Source organism: Crinia signifera, chromosome 7, assembly GCF_055691185.1.
Source record: "Crinia signifera chromosome 7, ASM5569118v1, whole genome shotgun sequence".
Taxonomy (NCBI): Eukaryota; Metazoa; Chordata; class Amphibia; order Anura; family Myobatrachidae; genus Crinia; species Crinia signifera.
The window spans coordinates 86,890,564-86,914,598 of NC_139223.1; the positions used below are offsets into that span (position 1 = coordinate 86,890,564).

General features: G+C 42.2%; 1 protein-coding gene across 1 annotated transcript in view; it reads left to right on the forward strand.

Moving 5' to 3' along the window:
• The window catches only part of RHBDF1 (rhomboid 5 homolog 1), a 164,483-nt gene that overhangs the window by 53,464 nt on the left and 86,984 nt on the right, over positions 1–24,035 (forward strand). The window lies entirely within an intron of this gene.

Consider the following 24,035-nt stretch of genomic DNA (forward strand, 5'->3'; position numbering starts at 1 on the left):
GCTCTGATAAAAAAATGTTTACCCGAATATAGTAAAATACTGTAAATACTTCCTAAGCTTCAGTCTCCCCATTTAGGTGAGTCCACATCTAGCCACCTTTTGCAGTAAACAGCCCTTCTAGTCTCGCTATGTAAAGGTGCGACTCTGTTGTCCCGGGTAGTTTTTGTATGACTTTTTGTATAAAATGCATCTCATTTACCAAACAGAGCAAATAGGATACACACACAGCTTCTGCTGATTAAAATTAAATGTAGCGTGTCTATATTCAGTGTGTGACTGCCGCTGTATCTGCATACAATGTTCCATTTCTAATGCAGATACAGATACAATGAATATAGGCATACAAAGAAACACGGAGCTTGATGTGTTTAATGCTTGGAGGATAAATGTTTGTGGACACATCTTTCGCTAAAGCTCTGGGTCAGCTCTGCGCTTCAATTATTCCTGTGCTCTCCATTTGTGGGTGCCGGACGGCTCCCCGACAGTTGGGATTCCGACAGTCATTACTCCGAAGTCGGAATCCCGACTGCTCCTTCCTGGGGGTCCACGACCCCCATAGAGGGAGAATAAAATAGGTGGCGAGTGCAGCCTATTGTGCTCCCCCCGCTGTGCAGTCAGGATTCCGACGTCGGAGTAATGACTGTCGGAATCCCGACTGTCGTGTGTCATACCACACCCTCCATTTCTTTCAGAACCCCAGCAAAATGGTTTGAGTCGAAGGACCAATTACTAGCCCCAAGTGACTGTGTTATGTGATTGGTTATGTGATCTCACATTACCTCTACAACCACTTAAAACTTGGTAACATAATGAAGTTGATGGTTCTGTAATGCAGAATTGACAGAGTTTCGGGACAAGAGGGACCTCCCAGTACTCAGGAACAGGAAAATACATTCCTAGAGGGTAGTGTAGTTGGGATAAGGTAATTAGGTCTACAGTAACTAGGTCAACATGACATTAGGTCGAAACTAGTGTTAGGTCGCCATGTGCTAGGTTGACAGTCAAAAGGTCGACATGCAGTTTTTCACTGTTTTTTGAACCGACATGTGCCGGCAGGCGGTATTTCATGCCCTACCAACCCACTAGGGCGTGGTGGGAGACTAAAATAGTGTGCCCGAAGCATTGCGAGTGAAGCAAGCGATGCGAGGGGATGCGTTGCACTTCAAACTGTGTCCATGTCGACTGTGTTCAGGTAAAAAACTGTGAAAAACCCCATGTTGACCATTTGACTGTCGACCTAGCCCATGTCGACATAATGTCATGTCGACCTAGTGGTGTCGACCCGATGCTTGTCGACTTAGCTATGGTCGACTAAACGATCCCAACCCGTGTAGTTCTAGTATTATATTGGGTGTAACACATTACTCATATACAATTCACTGTTCATTGTAACTGCATTAGCTTATTCTGTAAACATGCATTTTAATGCCCTTTGAACTTCTCCCACTGTGTTTAACACAGGAAGTCCTTAAAAACATCAAATAATAATGCTACCTTTTAAACTCTGGCTATATTTGTACATCAGGAATTCCGGTGGAGTATTACTAACTGTCTTTGATCCTTTCAAGGTTTGCTACATTTTTTTATTTCAAATGTATTCTCATATTAATGGTCAAATATTTATTTTGTTTAAATCTTAGATGTATTTAATATCTTAGGCAAGACTGAAAAACACACTGTATTGTTCCAGACTCTGTATATTATCTCTATGTCTATAAATCATTGTTCCACTCTTCCTGTCTGTCTTTTTTTAAAGCATTTTCTAAAGCGGGATACCCAGCAATTACAATGGTAGCTAACATTAGCCTGGTCTTGATTACAGCAACCATGAGGACAGCTAAAACAACAGTGCGTGCAGTTTTAAACATTGTAGGATATTATAACCAAACTTAAAATTGGGTCCCCCTCCCGGAAGGGTGATCAAGGCTCCTGCATTTAGGGTGCCCCCCCTGCATCCACTCCCCCTCCCCCTGTTGGAGAAATACAGGCATTTGCAGCTCTTTGGGGAGGGGTGGGGCTAAAATGACACAAATCGCATCATTTAGTACCACCCTCTCCCCTAAGAGGCGCTAATAGTAGCATTCAGCGAGATGGGGCGGGGCTCAATGAGGCGGTGCTTAATGGCAATCAGCCCTGGCCCCGGAGAAACCGCATAGTGTCTCCTCTCCAGGCTTCTCCATGAGAGGCTACAAAGGTAGACTAGTATGAGTATAATCTACAATCATACATCTATTTATAATTTCATGAGTGGAGGTGACACTTATACAATTATATTTCACAGTGTTTACTTCCTGATCATTTTGGTGGATTAAGTGCAATAGTCACTTAACTCCTTTCATTACATTAATTAATGTGTCCATGAAAAATATAGGATGATTCTCTCTCACCTACCTCATAGACAGTAAATAAATCAGGTTGTTTTGGAGACAAAAGGCTGAAGGCTCTCCAGGAACGCATAGAACACCAATACATTTTCCATCTCCAGTCATTTTCCTCTTTTAAATTACAGTTTTTTCCCCAATATTAAAACAATGGGTCCGATTCTGGATCACACATAGTGATCCGAATTGGCCCCCGCCCTGATGGTCAGGGTTTGTGCATGAGCAAACCTGGATTGCGAATGGCCGCAGCGAGTGGCTCACCAGTCGGAGAGGCTAGGGTGGGATGGGGGCCATAAAACGATGGGCATTCCCATGGGTACGAGGATGGCCTCCCAGGGGCGGGCAGCTGACGTCACATGACACTGTTGCCCAGGAACTTGTGGAAAGTTTGACAAATAGGGTATCTATAATAATCACTGCACGGTGTGGACAAACAAAGAACTGTGGTCAATAAGCTCTTGTTTGACCTATTTGCTGTCAGTGCACAAACAGTTTTGTCTAGATAATGTATTTATGTTATAATGCTGTGCCATCCATGCACTAGATAAAGGTGCTCATACGGAAAAAAAATGATATATAGAATTAACAATACTAGAGCTCTACATCCTGATGTAGTTGTGTGTGTGTGTGTGTGTGTGTGGGGGGGGGGGGGTTATTGCAACAAAATAAACAATATTCATGGCATGTAAATCTGTCGAGCCTACCAGTCCCTAGCATAACATGCACCTATCTCTTCCCACAATATGTGACCTCTAATATCTACCAAGGTCATTGGTTTGTAGTTATCACTGAAATGGTGGAAAATCTTGTCTCATTGTAGTCTTTGTAGAATAGCATTGATCTCTGGGGAAGACTGTCAAATGGAGTACATAAATGAAACAAATTAGATAAGCACCACAGAATACAAACTACTAAGTAAACTTTTTGTCTTTACCCACAAGCTTACAGAACTTGTTTTTCTTTCACACGGCTGGGTTTGTGTGGTCTTACAACTACAACATTATTTTGTGTCCCTGTCATTATTGGTTACATCATTTAGTTGTTGTAATCTTATAGACTTTGATGGGATTAATCCTTTTAGTGGTGCCAATGATATGTCCTGTATACAGTATATTCCAGTGGACAGAGGTTGGATAATTTGTGAACATGGAATTTATTTTAATATCAACTCTTCCAATGTAAACTCTTCCAATGTAAAGAATGTATTTCATAACACCGTTGTTAAGAAAAACATATTGTATACGACCACCTTGGCAAGGGTTGCAGTTGTTCTTAAAAAATCTGAATAACAATCGAGAGAAAGGCTCTTTAATTCCCCTTTTACACTAAAGCAGTAACCCAGGTTACCTCCAGACCACAGCGCTCTGTGGTCAGTACAGAGGTTGGGATAGGTGGCATGCAAGCTCCACTGTTGTCTGCTGTACTATGCAGACTTCAGCGGAGTCGGGGAGGAAGTGAATAGATGCCTGTGTGTGGTGTTAATTCACCTCACAGACGGAGGCTGTGGGCACATGCACAGAGGCTGGGGGCAGCCCAGCAACTTTCCAAGTTGCTGGGCTTGCCCCCAGCATGTCATTGGCATAGTGGGGGTCCTATCTGGCGGATTTCCCGGGGCTTGGAGATGATGTCACCTCCAAGTTCCGGCTCAGGACCCACCTCCGCTGACTTCACCTGCCCAGCATTATTCCGGGTGGGAACGGCAGTATAAAAGGGATCAAAAGCTGGGTCACAGCTGGGTTGGAGCCGGTGTCCAAAATCCCAGGTGAATCCCAGCCTTTTGATGTAAAAGGTTTTTATATTAGTTAACTCAAATGGTATATGTATCCCTTCAAACACAGGTTGTGGTCTACAGTTCCCTCTTTTATTTTTTATCATGGATATATAGCCTTCAGGTGTGCAGTTTTTCAATTAGAGCCCTCAATCAAAACTGGTGTAAATTTACAAAAGCTTCTAAAAATGAAAAGAGGTGATGTTGCCCTTAGCAGACTTACTAGCAGAATGAAAGCAATTTGTTGAACATGTTAATACTATAATAATGTCAGAATTGTTGTTAGCCCAGTGATACACGTATTTTCATATATAATAAGACTCTTGTTTTAAATAAAATGCACCATTAGAATGCTTTTCACCTGAACTTACAGATGTGTCAGGTACTTGTGTATTATAGCGGCGCCCCAGATTTCCATTGCGCAATGTTTTAATCGCGTCGCATCGCATGCCATGCACCCGATGCGATGCGACGCGATTTTTGGCCCCTATACGATGAAAGATTGTTTAAGCACCCTAAAGGGTGCTTTTAAGCACTGTAATGGGTGCTTACAATGTTAAATGCACCCCCACGCCACCCCCCCACTATAAACGTGAACCCGAAGCGTGGCGAGCGCAGCGAGCCCGCGAGGGGCGGCGGTACGCGTCCTCCGACCTTTTCGTACCCCCACTATCCACATCGGCGTGGAGTTGAGAATAGAAAGTGTGGCGAGCGCAGCGAGCCACCGAGCCCGAAGCGTGGCGAGCGCAGCGAGCCCCGCGAGGGGACGGGGATACCTGTGAAGCCTGCGAGGGGACTCCGATACCTGTGAAGGTATCCGCGTCCCCTCGCGGGGCTCGCTGCACTCGCCACGCTTCGGGCTCCGTGGCTCGCTGCGCTCGCCACACTATTCTCAACTCCACGTCGACGTGGATAGTGGGGGTATGAAAAGGTCGGAGGACGCGTACCGCCGCCCCTCGCGGGCTTGCTGCGCTCGCCACGCTTCGGGTTCACGTTTATAGTGGGGGTGGGGGGTGGCGTGGGGGTGCATTTAACATTGTAAGCACCCATTAGGGTGCTTATACAATGTTTAATCGCATCGCATCGCATTGTATGGCATTGTATGCCATATACAATGTGATACAATTTAAAAATTGTATGGCATTGTACAATATCGCGCGATATCGTGTCGCATCGCATACCATCGTATGCCTTATGGTATGCGATGCGCGCCGCCAAAATACACAAGTACCATGTGTCATACTCTGTGGTTTCAGTCACCCCAAATAGCATCTCTTGGTGCACTAGGCAACTAAGCTGCACCAAGCGTCTTTCTCAATCAAAACGTGCATTTTATTTGCATAAATAACACATTATTACATTTGTGTACATTGTATGTAAATATGTGTGCTGCATTTCAGTGGCCACTGCTCATGCCAAGTTACGTTTAACTTCATCTAGTACACTTTCACTGGTGTTTTGTGTTGTCTGTGATGTGAATAAGATGCAAAGGGGGACATTTACTAAGATGGGAGTTGTATTTCACATGGGATGTTGCTATGGGAAACCAATCAGAATCTACTTATTTATTTAGCACCTTCTAGAAGATAACAGATAGTATCTGATTGGTTAACCATAGCAACATCCTATATGAAATACAACTCCCATCTTAGTAAATTTCCCCCACTATGTAAAGAAAAGATGGTATGCTACACCTCTCAAAGCATCTCAGTCATGCCTTCTGGCATATAGATGTTATAGGGAGTTATTATAAAGATTTTTTTTCTTGTGCCAAAAATCAGGTCTCGTGCACCTGACCTGATTTCCTGGGTTTACTTGCGGACTCCATGAGCTGTGATACTGGGAAACAAAGGAAGGTCTTGCTGGCGCTGAACTTGTGTGTCCCACGAAAAGGATGATTCTCGTGAAATGGAAAAATGCAAATATATGAAAAGTGTGTTAGAATTTCCAAAAAATATTAAAAAAAGTGTTTATTTAATAAACACTCAAAAAACGGGGAGGGAATTCGTACCCCAACTCACAGGTGTGGGATGTGGTAAAAGTGTGTAAAGGTATCTTTTAAGGAAGATGAAATACCAATGGATAAGGTATGTCCATACCTTATCCATTGGTATTTCATCTTCAGATCATCTGCACGGGTGAACCCTTAAAAGATACCTTTACACACTTTTACCACATCCCTCACCTGTGAGTTGGGGTACGAATTCCCTCCCCATTTTTTGAGTGTTTATTAAATAAACACTTTTTTAATATTTTTGGGAAATTCTAACACACTTTTCATATATTTGCATTTTTCCATTTCACGAGAATCATCCTTTTCGTGGGACACACAAGTTTAGCGCCAGCAAGACTTTCCTTTGTTTCCCAGTATCTACCAGTGAGGATTACCCAGTGGTCCTCCATTTGGGTCTACGGCAGCAAGGACTAATAGCGCCTTGGGACTTTTCTACACGTTGTCTTTTTGTTTTGTCCATGAGCTGTGATGTTTAACCCAATTGAGGGTTTTTTAATGTGAATTGAATACCACTAATGCTAGTAATCCCCCTGTGGCTAATTGAATACCCCCCTAGGTGTCTGAATAAACATCTGTACATTGTAAAATAATCTTGCAGTAGCGACTGCGAAAAACTGTGTTGCACAGATAGACATAACATAGATAACAAACATAAGATAACATAAATACAATACACAATATTGCTTTGGGTGACAGTCCATGTGACAGTTCATGTTGCTTTTAGACATCTCAAATTTTATTTCAAAGAGTTTTACACCACCATTGCATTATGTAATCATTTAATCATTGTCACTGTTGTTTGTTTTATGACAAAGCCGAACACCTGCATTTTTTGCCTTTAAATGTTTCTTAAATTAGTAAATAAACAGTTCTTTGATGTGTAAAATGAGGCCAGACAAAACTAATGACATTGCAAAGACATTTGTGGGAAGTGAAGAGTAAATTTAGTTCACAGGATGGTGATGTCCTGACATAATGTCCTAAGCTTCCGCGCGTACTGTTATAGTTCGTATCCGAGACTGTGGAGTCTCCAGCAGTTATTCTGTTACTAATATTCCACATGAAGTTTGGTCTTCATCCCATATTTCAAACGTTATACACAAAGTTACATCTAAGCGCCAAGTAAACAGAAATTATTCGGTCAGACATTTATTTGGAACAGTAATACTGTATGCTAGGCCACTGGAAATCTTTAAATTGTTATTTTAGCTTTCCTATGCCCCATACACATGGGGCGAGTGAGACTGTGCTTAACTGCATCGCTAAACACAGATCGCTCAGCACACATTGCTGCACCAGCATTGTGTGCTGAGCGATCCGTTACGACCAGTGTTTTCTGGTGAGAGAACACTAGCAATGACTAGATTTATGCTGCATGCAGTATAAATCTAGTCGGACGATGGCGACGCGCAGGACTGTGCATCGCCGTCACCAGGGATATACACAGGGAGCAATCCATGCTTTATGTCTAACCAATCTAGTCCGAACACTTAGAAATAGCCCTCATATCGTCCCCTATGTATGCCCCATTACATCAGTACAACCTACAACAGAAGAGTAAGTGAGAATAGTGCTACACTTCTATAGGAAGCGTTGTCTCCGTACATCTTTTTAACCACCCCGTTACCTCACAGTCACCATCCAGCAATACTTCTCACATTTCTGATGCTGTAGGGCATATGTAATGGCATCCAAATTTGCCGGAGGTGCGGGATGTCGGGCAAACTAGTACCGCACCTCCGGCAAACTTGGATGCCATTACATATGCCCCACAGCATCAGAAATGTGAGAAGTATTGCTGGATGGTGACTGTGAGGTAACGGGGTGGTTAAAAAGATGTACGGAGACAACGCTTCCTATAGAAGTGTAGCACTATTCTCACTTACTCTTCTGTTGTAGGTTGTACTGATGTAATGGGGCATACATAGGGGACGATATGAGGGCTATTTCTAAGTGTTCGGACTAGATTGCCAATTTTTTTTAACAAAGTGTTAGTTTACAATCATTTCCAAGGCAAAACCATGCTGATAAATGATTCACCGAAAATGTCTGAGATCGGCTGGCATCCCACAATGCCGGGGAACTGAGACGCTATTACATTTGCTCCTTTATATCCAAATCTGTACTATGAACAAAATAGGATGAATGTGCTGTGAGGCTTGTAATTCTGCTATAATAGCATGTTCTCACATAGGCAATGTTAAGAGATGATGCACTTTCAGTACTGGTTTCAAGTGTAAATGCACTTCTCTTTTGCATCTAGAATAAGGCCCCAGGGGAGCTTACAATCTATATTCCCTACCACATGTACACGCACACACAGACATTCTAGGGTTCATTTTGTTAGGAGCCAAATAACCTGCCAGTATATTTTTGGATTGTGGGAGGAAACCGGAGTACCCAGAGGAAACCCACGCAAACACGGGGAGAATATACAAACTCTGCACAGTTAGGGCCATGGTGGGAATTGAACCCATGACATCAGCGCTGTGAGGCAGTAATGCTAACCATTACACCTTCCGCACTGCCCCGTAATAGTGCACGGTGTAGGTGCACGAAAAATGTAGAGGTGTGGCTTTATGGGAAAGGAGCGTGGCCACATAATAGTACCAATAACACCATTATGCCCATTATACATTATGGCACACACCATAATACCCATTACACATTATGCTGCACACCTTAATCCCTATAACATATTATGCCGCACCCCATAATACCGCTTACACAATATGCCACAGACTGTCATGCCCATCACACATTATGCCACACACCCTAATGCCCATTAAACATTATGCTGCAAACGGTGAGACTCGTGGCTAAATGCAGCGGGCTCCCTGCATTAGCCATGAACCTAGCCATTTGGGGGGAATCCTCTCCTTTCTCTGACAGCGAGAATTCCGCTGACAAATTGAACAGGGTGAGCGGCCAGCGCGGGGGTAAACGGCTAGAAAAGGGCTTGTTTTCCACGATCCTCCATAATAACAAGCCATCTTCGCCATAAAAACACCCTCACCAGCCGCATTGAATACACCCCAAAGGTATGAGGGCCCTGCTCGCAAGCTTGCTTAGAATCTATAGTAAAATAGGCGTTGATACACAAGGATAGGTATTCTTTATTGCATAAAGTCCACCAGAATGCAAAGGTTAATGGTGAGCTGTATGAAACGGTGACCCGGTAGTTGGCCAGGGGTCAGGAGGATGGAAAATGTGAAAAAGAAAGAGAGAGGATATGTGCGGCCTGTACAATAGGGATGTGATTATACATATTTTCCAATTGGAAGATACAAGCACTAATTTTGCCTATTACATTGACCATAAATTATTTGAATTGTTCCTGGACCACCACTCCAGGGTACCCCTGCAAGTATTCCAAGGCATCCTAAGGAGCTACGGAATACAGTTTGGGAACACTTGGCCAATCTGTGTAGTACAGTATATGCTGCAGGCATTCAGACGTGCCTTTCTGCCTTGCGGCATGCCTATTGCTTGTGTGTCTGTTTTGAAATTACATTGGCTTATTTTGGTGTCATTGTTTCTGGTGAGATGTACGAATTGAATGTGCTGTTCCTTTGCTGTTCTCACACATTTTCTGTAGTATCAGCAAACAAAATGTGTAGGATAAAAAGCAATATGAACATGTAGAACAGTCTGTGCACGTGTGTCAAGTGTCAAGGTTTTTTTTTTCCCACAATTTTTGGCATTGTTTAATAACTAAGACCTAGCTGCTCCACCCTCCCCCACATATCGTCTGCTCACAGAGGAATTTACTGAGTGCCAGCATTAACCATCTAACCTGCAATACAGTTGAAATGACAAAAAAATAATTTTGAAAAATGTTCCTATAAATTTTCAGAATATACTGTGATATTTTCAATTTGTGGAAGACCAGATACTTATTTACTAACAAATCTATATTAAAATTGTAGCAGGTTCTCGTATCTAATGGGCACTACACAAATAAAAGCATTGCTGAGTGGCTCCTTCAGTTCTAGTCAGGGCCGGTGCTAGGGTGTTCAGCAACCCCCTGAAACTCTAAATATGCGCCCTACCATACTTTACAGAGAAACAGAATGTAAAGAAAGAAAAAGGTGTGGTTTCATAAAGAAGGTGTGGTGGCCACACATTTGAAATAATGCCACAATCTTCTTCACATTACACCGCAATTAATGCCCTTCATTCATATAGTAGTGTCAATAATTTATGTAACACTACACAATAGTGCTCCTTACACATAATGCCCACAGTAGTAGTGGCGCTTATAACAGTGATGTAACTAGACATTTTGGTGCCCTGTACAGAATGGGAATTACTGATCCCTAAACAAAAAAACCTGTAATAGTGTGTGCCATAGGCGTGCCAAAAATGTAGTGTTTGGGCTTTATGGGGAAGGAGCATGGCCACATAATAGTACCATTAACACAATGCCCATTACACATTATGCCACACACCATAATGCCCCTTACACATTATGCTACACACCATAATACCCATAACACATTATGCTGCACACTTTAATCCCAATTACACATTATGCCGCACACCACAATGCCCCTTACACAATATGCCGCAGACTGTCATGCCCATTGCACATTATGCCGCACACCGTAATGCCCATTACACATTATGCTGCACACCATAATGCCCATTACACATTTTGCCACACACTGTAATGCCCCTTAGACAATATGCTGTAGACCGTAATTCCATTACACATTATGCCACACATTATTTTACACATAATGCACCCAGTACTCCTGCATATACACATCATGTCCGCAGTTGTAGCGACTCGTACCCACAAAAATGGTGGGAGCGCCCATAGAAATGCTGAGCGGGCCCCAGAGAACGCAGGTGTTTCTATGCCAGCTGGGGGAGTGGATAATGTCACATGACGTTAGCGCCCGCACCCCAATTCGGAGAAGACTGTGCAGTCGAAAAGCCATGCTTCGGGCTCGGTGGATCGCTGCGCTCGCCACACTATATAAAATCAACTCCACGCCGACGTGGATAGTGGGGTATGAAAAGCTCGGGTGGACGCATAACGTGTCGGCTCGCCGCGCTTCGGGCTGGCGTGGATAGTGGTGGTGTTTTAGGAACACATTCACACCTGCCATATCATACATCTGAGACAGTAATGACGACATGTGTTAACTGTTAACTTGAATTTACTTAAGAATAATTAAGAATAAAATATCACATTAATTCTGACAGGGAGCGGGAACTCTACTTCTGACTGACTATGCTATTTACGCAGCCTATGCTGATTCTGACAGCACAGCTACGCTAACTGCGTAATGGCTGCCGTGCTAATATACAAGTACCATATTAACTAGTGAAATCGCATGCATCGCACAGCACAAAAACGGGCCGTGCAATGCGATTTCACTGCGCTTGCATACGTATGCTAATTGGGCGCCCTGATAACAGCAGAAAAAAAACAATTTGTTTCGTCCCTTAAAAGGACTTCATCAGGGGTTAACAGATTGTAAGGATTTAGTACTGCCATTAAAGAGAGACCTTATCCACTAACGTAACATCAGACTGCAAATATATTAGCAGCATATTCAGGAGGAAGGTCATCCGCCACCCAGCCGGTTGGTTTATCCACAGAAAACACACAAATATGTGTTATACAGTACTGTTCCAAAGACTCACTTACCACCTAATAGGAATTAATTCCTCTTGAGAAAGACTGCCTAATTAAATCCTTACAATCCGTTAACCCCTGATGAAGTCATTTTAAGGGACGAAACGTGTTGGGTTTCTTCTGCTGTTATCAAGCATTTGAATCGTCTCAATGAAAACTATAAAGATCTGGATGAATTGTTGCCACTGTGCGGATTAAGAGACTTTTTACATAAATTTTTGAAATTATTTGAACTCTTATTCTATCTACTAGAGTGAATTGTATTAAGGCTGGACTGATCAAATTGTAAAGATCAGCACTTGGGGCGCCAACTCACGGCTGTGCTCCATATCCTTCCCTTATCTCCCTTCCAACAGGGGATCTTGTGAGATAGGCAGCCCCCACAAAAATGACATCAATTCTCTGGGCGCGACACAAGAGTCTGCTTTATATATATATTCCCTATTCATCCCCGTTATCCTGGTCCTTGCAGTTATAACGATCCGGCTAATACCTTGTTTATTAAAACATATGCACGGCTCTGAAGCACCTAATAGACTGTGATGTAATAATCACTATAGCCCCTTGACCACTTTAAGTTCCCCGTGCTTTAAACTGTACCAAAACCCCCACATTGCGCACAGCTCCGGCGAAACCCGGAAGCATTTGCGTTCCAGAGCTGCGTTCCAACGGCCGCTTCCGGCCGACGCACTTCCGGTTTTACCGGAAGTACCATAGCGCTACACAGACTCGTGTCTGTGGCGCTGCCCAGCTCACACCCCTTATCTAATGGTATAAATAGCCGGACCAGAGGGCAGTCAGATCAGCTGGCTGACCCTGTCTGTATCCAGGCTGTTTCTACATCGCTGACTATGTGACTTATATCAGAAAAACGTAACTATTTTATTTTTCCACGCATTACTGCATTTTTCTTTCAGCATGATTTGCAAGCAATGTCTGTATCTTATGTATCGTTTGTATATTATAGGCTCCTTGATAAAGGTCCATGTTGGGACTGAAACGTCGGAGCTTGTATACTTCTGACTTCCTTATAACTGTGTTGACCCAGTTGGATTAAAAACTTAATTTCTTTTATCACAAGGCTGTTTTGTGATCGTGATGAGTGCTCTGCTTCTACACCACTGTGTGTGGATCTCTTGGATTTATATATATATATATATATATATATATATAAACTTGTTTGTATGGCCGGGCACATCCTCCAAAGTACTGGTACTTGCCGGGTGCCTTCGTCCTTGGGGTAATGCAGACTTCTTTCACATATGACGCGGCACTCCAGGTCAATATAAATATAGACAATTTAAGGGGCTCTGCACACACTAAATTAACTGATAATAAATAGTGGAGATTTGGTTCATGAATTGATCAATGCATTTAAGCCTGCAGCCCCCTTCAAGGGACCCCACTTTTCTGCAGGTCCTAACACTATCGCTGAAAATGGCTACAATACACATAGCTATCACATCAATGTTTGAATCAAACATTGATGTGATAGCTATGTGTATTGTAGCCATTTTCAACAATAGTGTTAGGACCTGCAGAAAAGTGGGGTCCCTTGAAGGGGGCTGCAGGCTTAAATGCATTGATCAATTCATGAACCAAATCTCCACTATTTATTATCAGTTAATTTAGTGTGTGCAGAGCCCCTACAATGTCTGTTTAAACAATGTGGTCACAAGCCATAGGGCACCCCAAAACTAGGAAAGGTGAGTGCCAATTTTAAATGTATATATAAGTGTATATATATATATATATATAAATATATATATATATATATATATATATATGCATATATATATATATATATATATATATATATATATATATTATGGTCATGCTAGGATACGGAATGTGTTACAACTAAAGACTATCTGGGAGTAGTCATTATGAGTTAACTACATTACTTAGTTACTATTTTGATCATCTGTGTGGGCAGCATTGTATCCACCTACTCACTTCCCAGCAATTTAAGTATTCATCAGTAACTGCATCATTATGGTGTGTTTGATTCACATCTGGCATATGCATTTATGCTACATAGACATATAGACATTTTAGGTATAATAAGCATTTTTATTTCTTACTATTCAAGAGGTATGGGCTTATGTATTAATAATTGCAGCACTGCTGTGATAATTACCGTTCTGTTTTGCAATGTATATTTTAATTATTAATAAAAATATCCCCACTACGTACTAAAGTTAACCTACAGGGAAAGCAGCAGCAAGCTATATCCCCCGCATATTGGAGGAGTTTTTCACATTTGTGATAGCCTCCTCCAGGGGAAGCTGACACTGGTCATGCACACAGTGTCACATTCTAAGGCTGGCCAGAGGCTTGGGTAAAGCGATCAGAGGATGATAGTCAGTAGCATAACTAGATCTGTGTCGGCCCCATATCAAAATCTTGAAAGGGCCCCCTCCTTCATTGGCACCGATAGGTAGTAAAAAAAAAAACACTGAATAAGAATAAAAAAAGCCATTGCCTGTTGGCTACCCATCGTCTCAGCACCTAACAGCCAGACTCCAGCCCCAGTGTTCACTGCAGCATGCCATGCAGCTGCAATGTCCGTCATTAGATGATCCTGGGTGGGTGGGAACGTCGTACACCATTGTGAACTATGATGTCCCACTGCACCCATGGCGGTTATGCCATTGGACAGACTGTATACAATGACTTGTGTGTATTGTAAAAAAAAAAAACAATTAAGACTGCACAAATAAAAAAATAAAAGCTGACACTGCGCATCATTATTGTTTACTGGTCACACAGTATAGCGTCATATTACATGGGATGTTAGAGCAGAAGAATACATAAAAATATGCATGTAAAAAGCAAGCTCTTGATACTAATTTACCAGGGCCTAATTAAAAAAAAAACCTGCAAAACTACATCTATTTTCTGTAGCATGCTGGGTCCCTCCCCACAATGCGATTGAAAATCTTTGCAATTGCATCACTAAAATGCAAACAGTTTGCAGAACAGTGCAGCAGTGAACAGCGAAGTGCAGCCTAGCTGTGAAGGCAGTTTTGACTTTACATCACCCAGCCGCCACAAACCATCAAGCAAACGGCCTGGAGCCGCCTTCGATGTCCGTACCGTGCACACCAAACACCGCTTTGCTGCCCCTCTGCAGTTTTAAGGGATTGTGCATGCGCATTCATTCAAGCGCGCGCAAATTAGCGATTTTAGCAATCTATAGTAATTACCAAATTGAATTAGGACCTATGGAACTGAAACTGTTAGGATTCGCTAAATAGTAAACTAACAATAGGCTAAATCCGATGCCTTGCTTAGATCAAAGGGTCTTACCAACATGAGGTCTATGTGGCTCAGAGGGGGGGGTGCTTACTTTGAGTGGAATTGTGTTACAAGTGGGGGGGTGCAAGATCACCGAAATCAGCAGCACTACAATGCTCACTCTTCCAAGAGCTGCTCTGCTGCTGCAGGAATTCTGGACTTGGAGGTGGGGGCGGGCTCACTGTTGGCAGCACTCCACTCTCTGGTGCTTCTGGACAGCTGGGTCCGCTCACACACACAGGCAGAGAGATTCTGCCTCTCTCAACCTCCTACCCGGAAGTAAGGTGATGGTCCCAGAACCCGGCTCGTGGCACTTTATAAAAATAATAATAAATGAAAAATGATGCCTGCTAGTCCCTCGGGCCCCTAAAGCTGTCGCATCCCATAGCAGCTGCATCCCCTGCACCCTCTTTAGTTACACCACTGATGTTAGTACATAGCAGTAAGACCTAAAACTGCTCTGTTTGCATCATTTAATGAAAAATGGCTTTGATAAATAAACACCTCATTAGAAATGTGACCTGCTACATCTTGCATATAGCAGTATTCTGTAGCAAACATGGATCACGACATGCCATGTTCCAATGCACCCACTACCGGCCCCATTACAGTGAATGCATAGAGGGAGCGTGGGTACATATGTGAGCCGCCATGCCACAAACTGTGAAAGGACACATCTGTACCTGATTCTTGGTAGATTTGTGTGACCCTTCAGATGTTGTAGAACTACACATCCCATCATGCCCTGCAGCCATTTTAGTATTCTGGAGGGCTGATTTTTGCCTGCCCCTGGTCTAGTGAGATCACTAAAATATATAGGTTTACACTGTAACTTTGGTACTTTTGCACATAGAACTATATATACACGATTATGTTGTAAATTAATTGAATTGTTCTCTAAGCACTTAAGTGATGTGCTTTCAAGGTGTGCATATAATCTATTTCCATCTGACAATGCAGTGGGAAAATAGTACTCTTTCAGCAACAATTCATGCCTGGCAACAAGAACAACCAGTTTTAGGGAAGATTAAGCAGAAGGTGACTGGGTCATGTACAGACTTGCAGACAATATTACCTTTGTGAAACAGACAGGTGGACGCAAGGCAGGAATTCCATAGTGCAGGTTTCAGAGCCATCTTACAGGTCAAGGTAGGTTTGAGGTTCTAGCAATATAGATTACGCGTAACTGTCAAAAAGATATATTGTTTCCTAGTGGAAACTGCTACAGGTGAAACAACTTTATCTGCTGTAAACTGCAACTAATTATGCTCACCAGGTGCTAAACATCAATATCTGTACGTTATGGGGCCTACACATGTAGCAATTTAGGGGTATTTTCTAAGCGATATCACTATATCACTATTAGAAAATGCCCCTACATCGTTCTGTGTGTAGGGGCAATAACGATGAGCGATTAATATCCAACACGCTGGATAATAATCGGTCAGGGCCAATGTTCTCACTGGGAAACACTGGCCCTGACAGATCGCTCAGCACACAGCGCTGATACATGTGCTGAGTGATCTTGCAGTGCATTCTGAGTAAACAAGCATCGCTCAGAAAACTCAGAAAATCTCTACATGTGTAGGCCACGTTATAATAGATGTCTGTGTGTTTATAATCTTAAGGCGCTGTATCAGGTAATATCGGGGCAGATGTATTAAGCCAGGCGAAGAGATAAACTGGACATAAAGTGGAAGGAGATAACGCACCAGCCAATCAGCTGTGTTTGAAAAATGACAGTTGGGAGTTGATTGGCTGGTGCGTTATCTCCTTCCACTTTATCTCCAGTTTATCTCTTCGTCTGGCTTAATACATCTGCCCCATTGACTCTTATGTAAAGTATAACTTAAAGAAACATTTAGGTTTACATTACATTGCATGGAAACAAAGAATATGATCAAGATTTGTACAGTACTTCCGATATTAGTTCTCCAGCCGTCTATGGACAGTACACAGTATATCAACTCCAAGATCAAAAGATGCAGTTATAATTGGGTATTTATCAAGGCTTTGCAAGAGATAAAATTGTGAGAGATAAACTACTACTACTAACTACTAATCAGCTTCGAATTTACATTTTACAGGTTGCGTTTGAAAAATAACAGGAGCTGATTGGTTGGTACCTTATCTCTCACAATTATATATCATGCAAAGCTTTGATAAATCTCCCTCCCCCAAATAACAGTGTCTTTTTTGATAAGTGTAGATGGTACTTATATGTAAGTTGGGCTATTTGCTTTGTTTTCCGCTGCGCTCGCCACACTGTATAAAATCAACTCCATGCCGACATGGATAGTGGGGGTATGAGTGTAGTAACTATAGTGGGCGCCCAACTAACATATAAGTACCGTGTAGATTTGTATTAAAGTACAAAGGAGAACAATTGGGGTCTTTGAAATACTGAGCTCAATTATGTTTTTGATGCTGTTTTATTGTTTTATTATTATTATTTTTTTTATCTCCTTCCCTTAGCAAAACTTTGAGTGGTAAAAATACTCCAATTGGTTCCATTGCAGAAATCTGCTGTATGCTCATAATGTATATTATTTTGTTTATGTAATTCATTCATGTGTTTTTTAAGATTGATTCCACTTAAAACATAATATATTTGACAGCATTTCAATACACATAATAATACAACATTTTAAATGTTTTTTTGGTACTCTTTACCTAGCATGGCGCCCACGATTTTGATTGTGGTCATCGCAGGTAAAAAAATCGCGGGCATTGAATGCACTAAAAAATCGGGTGCCATGCGACCGACGCGATGCCCGCGATTTCCCATAGGAAACAATGTTAAATGTCTCAATTGACCCGATTTTCCTGTTCAATGCCTCAATTGACCCAATTTTTCCATAGGAAACAATGTTAAATGGCCCACAGAGGCCAAATAGCCACCCTGAAGTGTGAAATGGCCCCCACAATTGTTAACGCCACCCCACGATCAACGTGAACCCGAAGTGTGGCGAGTGCAGCGGTACGCGTCCTACGACCTTTTCATACCCCCACTATCCACGTCGGCGTGGAGTTGAGAATAGAATAGTGTGGCGAGCGAAGCGAGGCGAGAGCAGCGAGCCCCGCGAGGGGACGCGGATACCTTCACAGGTAAACGCGTCCCTTCGCGGGCTTCACAGGTATCCGCGTCCCCTCGCGGGGCGCGCTGCGCTCACCACGCTTCGGGCTCGGTGGCTCGCTGCGCTCGCCACACTATTCTATTCTCAAATCCACGCCGACGTGGATAGTGGGGGTATGAAAAGGTCGTAGGACGCGTACCGCCGCCCCTCGCGGGCTCGCTGCGCTCGCCACGCTTCGGGTTCACATTGATCGTGGGGTGCCGTTAACAATTGTGGGGGCCATTTCACACTTCAGAGTGCCTATTTGGCCTCTGTGGGCCATTTAACATTGTTTCCTATGGAAAAATCGGGTCAATTGAGGCATTGAACAGGAAAATCGGGTCAATTGAGACATTTAACATTGTTCCCTATGGGAAATCGCGGGCATCGCGTTGGTCGCATCGCACTCGATTTTTTAGTGCATTCAATGCCCGCGATGGCCACGATGGGATCTAGGTAAAGAGTACCGTTTTTTTTTTTATACTTAATACACAAAATGGTAGTACCAAATTATTAGTTGTTACTGTAAACTTTAACTTATTAGTAATGTACAGCTGACATTATGTGAACATTTTATAATGATCAATTCATTCAATTTCTTAAATACATTTGTAGAGTGTATATCATTAATTAAAAACATAATACAATTTTTCAATGAACACTATAATTAAAAATAAAATATAATAATTATATAAAATTATATAAAATACAGATAGGATCATTGAAAAAAAGTTAATATATAAATGCATGGAAATTACCACATACAATTAATTTAAAAGCCTTGATAATTATTATATGTTATAAGGCTTTTAAATAATTTGTATGTGTTAATTTGCATGCATTTATTCAGTATATTACAATTTTTTCATTGATCCTAGCCGTATTTTATATAATTTTTATTCAGCTCTTTGAAGCAAAAGCACTGATCATATTGTTGTATATATAAACAAATAAATAAGTAAAGCAGGAAACAGTGACTAAAGGGGTGTACACACAGGACTCATTCCCGGCTATATGGACTGAGCTCCTTGTGTAATCAAGATGTAGTTAGCCATCGCCATCAGAAGATTGGACCGGTAACTACATCCTGCCTTCCCCAGCCATGGACAAATACACAATGCAGGTGGTGTGTATTGAAAATATTCTTGCCTGCACTGTCTTTTTGGTTGGGAGATACAGACTCTGCTGGGCCGTGCATTGCTATTGCACGCTGTGTACATACAGTGCAAATTCTGCCTAACCCTCTAGATGATTTTGGCGATGTCAAAATCGCCTGGAAAAATCACCCAGTGTGCACATGGCTTCACAGTTGAATACAATAAATGACAAATACAGGGTACATACACATAGCTGCATTAGCAGACCACACTGAAATAAATATCATGGTGATAGAAAACTGCAAGATTTGGTGCCATCGAAGGGTGTTTAAATAAGAGAAACAAATGCACATGATGGAAGAGTGCCCTGCTTGTGCAAACTTTTGTTCTAAAGGGGAGGGGCAGACAGACTGGGGTGAAACAAAGACATGATGAGATTTGGCTGGGTTTGGTGAAGAAGTGGGTCTTCGGAGCCCGTTTAAAGTTTTGTAGTGAGGTGGGATGGTCTGAATGAGACAGGTAGTTAGAGGATTCCAGAGAAAGAGAGCAGCATGTGAAAAATCTTGATGAATTAATCAGTAGGCAGGAGATGTGACAGGCATTAGCGGAGCAAAGAGGATCGATGGAAGTGAAAAGGAAGATGAGATCATATATGTAAATGTTAGAGTGAGTGAAAGTTTTGTAAGTGAGTGCGAGAAGCTTAAATTCGATTCTGGAAGGGAATGGCTTGTAGAAAAGGGAAGTGCATTTGGGAGGAAGATGAACCGGGCTGCAGCAATGAGTATAGATTGGAGTGGAGAGGGGAATTCATCAGGGATGCTAGATAGAAGGAGAAAACAGTAGTCCAGTCTGGAGATGACCAGTGAGTGGATAAGGGTTTTGGTAGCATCTTTGATGAGAAAGGTCTGATTCTAAAAGTTTTTTTAGAGGAAGATGGCAGGTTTGTGAGAGTTGCAGAATGTGTGGTTTAACGCAGAGAGAGGAGTCAAGGATTTCTCCAAGACAGTGCCCTTGGGACTAGGTAGTAGTGCGATCCATAAATAATGAGATTGTGGGAGGTGAGATTGTGTGTGAGAGAGTGGGAAGATAATCAGCTCAGTCTAAAGGTGCCCACACACTAGAATGATTTTTTTGCCGATCGGCCGATTTCCGATAAATGTTACCGATATTTAACCGAAAATCGTCCGATAACGGTCCGATTTCGGATGATAACGGACCGGTATTCAACTGAAAATCGTCCGATAATGGTCCGATGCACACTCCCATGGATCTTTTGATAAATCTTCTGATCTTATGTGCTGCATGAAAGATAAGAAGATTTAACAAAAAATCCATAGGAACGCACACGGGATCTTAATAAAAATCTTTGGTAAAGATGTGCGCTTGCCTGAAATCTTTTGTCCAGGACAGACAAAAGATTTCAAGGCTAATTTATGCGCACATCTTAAGATCGCAGATCTTTCTAGTGTGTGGGCACCTTTAGACATGTTTGGCTGGATGTAAAGGCACCCATTTTTGGTGGCCATGTGTGATGCCATCCAAAATCAGACTTGTTTTTCGAATGGGCAATCACTTGCAAGGCAAACATTAAATTCTGCTTGTTAAGTTTTAAAAGGCACTGGCATATTTTAGAAGAGATATCAGGAAGACAGCTGGAGACATGAGTTATGAAAGTGGAGGAGGGGTCAGGGGTGGAAAGGTGGATGTGTGTATTATCAGCATAGAGATTATATTGTAAATCAAAGACCTAATGAATTCACCTAAAGAAGCTGTATAGAGAGAGAGAGAAAAGGAAAGGACCAAGAACAGTACCGTGGGAGATACTGGAAGTGGAAGGAGGTGGAGTCATAAGGGGAGACAGAGAGGAATTGCAAGAGAGGTAGGAGGACAGCCAGAAAATGGCAGTATCATGCAAACCATGGGAGTGAAGAATTTGCAGAAGGAGAGGGTGTTCCACAGTGTCAAAAGCAGGAGGGAGGCCAAGTAGAATTTCCATAGTAGTGGCCCTTATATTTGACAGCCTGGAGGTCATTGAAGACTTTTGTTAGGGCAGTTTCAGGTAAGTTTAGAGGACAGAAAATGTTAAGGAATTTAGAGGCAGTGGGTTTTTAGGGATATTAATGAGGATGTTGAAATCACTTAAGGTAATGGAGGGAATGTCAAAAGAGAGGAAGTAAGAAAGCCAGTAAAGTTGTTGAGGAATTTGAAAGGAATGCCAAGAATGACAGCAACTCAAAGATTAATGGGTTGGAAGAGGCATGGTCCTCAAATGTAGAAAATATAAGGGACAGTTCTGTAGGTATGAGTTTGTAGGAGTAGCTAGAGACTAAAAGTACCTCAAAATCACCCCCACTATGGTAACCCCTGGGCTGGGGTGTGTGTGAGAATATGAGACCCCCAGAAGAGAGCAGCAGGAGAAGGCCTGTGGTGAGGCAGAATTGAATGACAGCGAGGTAACAGGAGAGAAGGGGGAGAGAAGCAGAGGGGAGGTTGGGAGATAAAGGAGAGATGAGATGTAGGAGACTAGGAGAGAAGGATAGAGGGGGTATCAGGGGGGCAAAACAAGGGATTAGGTAGACAAGGAGTGTTGGGGGTTGTTGCCCATCTATACATACTGCAGATGAGTAAAATAGTGGTGAAAAATTGGAAATAGGTGTGGTGGATGAATAAGAGACAGAGCAGTAGAATTGAAGGAGTGTTTAATCACTGCATCTGGTGTGAAAATAGTTTTTGGTTTATTTTATTTTATGTTGTCCAAAACAGAATTTTCAGGAAACAATAAAATATTTAATTAAATAGATTGCACAATATAAATACTAAAATTACATACATTTTTGCGATGATTGACATTGAGGACTATGAAATGAGTCTGTTATATACAGATATATATAGCTTGACACAGTGGGGGTTATTCAATGTTCTGACGGTGAGCTATGATGGCGTGCAGTGCCAATAGCTTGCCGTCAGAGTATTCAACTGCCTCCCCTTCACTTGCCATTTGGCGAGATGGAAACAGTGAGTGTGGCCATTAAAACAGCAGGGCTCACCAGGAAATGCATCGGACTCGCTGCATTTGCGGCGAACCTCGCCAGCGAGGATGCTAGCCTAACATTGAATACGGCAAGGGGTTTGATGGTGAGGATAGCTTTTCTTTTGCTGAAAAAAATCCATCCTCGACATGCCATTCAATACCGCCCATTGTTGCAACAATAAATCATGGCCCTGAGTGCTTTAAAAAACAGTATATATATTACCACAGAGAGACAAATCAAAATTGATACAGTTAAATCAAACATAGAAATATATGATGACGTCCGCAATGTGTGGGTATTGGGAAATGTCAGTTAAAGCTGGCGTCCCAGTATCAGAGAACTGGCACCCAATAATAAAAGATCTAGTTTAAATGTGGGAAGTGTGTGAACAATATTGGTTGATCCCTTTTATATCGCTGTGAATATAAGGTAGTTAGGCTGCCTTGTTCTGTACATAAGGTTTTTAGGGCACAGGGGTCCGGTTTAGTATGGACCAAGAGTAATCAGTGGATACCGTAGATGTACAGTTCCTCTTTATGGGTGGCCTACCGGTCCAACAAAGATGTTGTGTCCCACTGCAGTAATGTAGTCACACTGGTCAGGTGTTAAGCTTGGATTCTGTATACAGAGCACAGCGTTTAAATGTGCTGTGGGCTTCTAGACCTTGTAAGTTGGCGGCTGGATGCTCCGTTTAGCACAGCTGTCTGCAAGGTGCTCCAGTTGGGAATCAGCGAGGCAAAGCCGTATGGAATGCTGGAAATGGCAGGGTAGAGACTTTCTCTAGACCATATTGGTAACGGCTGAACCCTCCATTTTTACTGCTATCTGCAGGTTGGAGCAGTTGGGGGTCAGCACAGCAAGGCTGAATGAGGTGCAGGAATTGGCATCAGCACAGTGGAGCTGTCGGAATTGTCAATGCGTTTTGTCCCCTTAACAGTGGGACTTTTTCAAAGACAGGAGTTACTGTATTTCCTTCCTTTGCTCCTTATATTTCTCTCCTCTTTACCTAGTCATAGTAAAGATATAAAATCTTTTCACACCAGACCAAGTGATAATCACTCCTTCGTTTCTTTTTAACCCATGGAGAGTCTAATCACTAGCAAATATCTATATCATATTGTCTACATAAAAGTACACTGTATTTGTTTTTCATGAACATCTCCTAGTGCCAGGAGAGGTGGTGCACGTGCACCACCAGATTATCTTTTGATTAGAGCAGTGGAATTGCAGAAATGCACTATATAGTAGTACCAAGGTAATACAGACTGGATTTGCAAGTATGTAAAATTTGGTTATTTACACAGGTTACCAGTAATGCAAATGTATAGTGGATGAAAGGCGAAATTTTCACTGTATTTGTTTATGCAAACTCGTGCCCCCATTAACTGTGCATCACTGAGAACATTTCTAACCCATGTATTTACAATGGCAAGCACATCATGCAGGGGCAAATACAGGATTCTTGGGATGGGGTTTCCGTACATTCACACACACACAAACACACACACACACACACACACACATTCATCCATCAAGAACAGTGGACTGCATTATCTTAATAATGAAATCACATCACATTGCCTAGTTAGTGCATATATATATGTATATATATATATATATATATATACGTAACTACACCTGTACATATATATATGAATATATATATATTTATATACA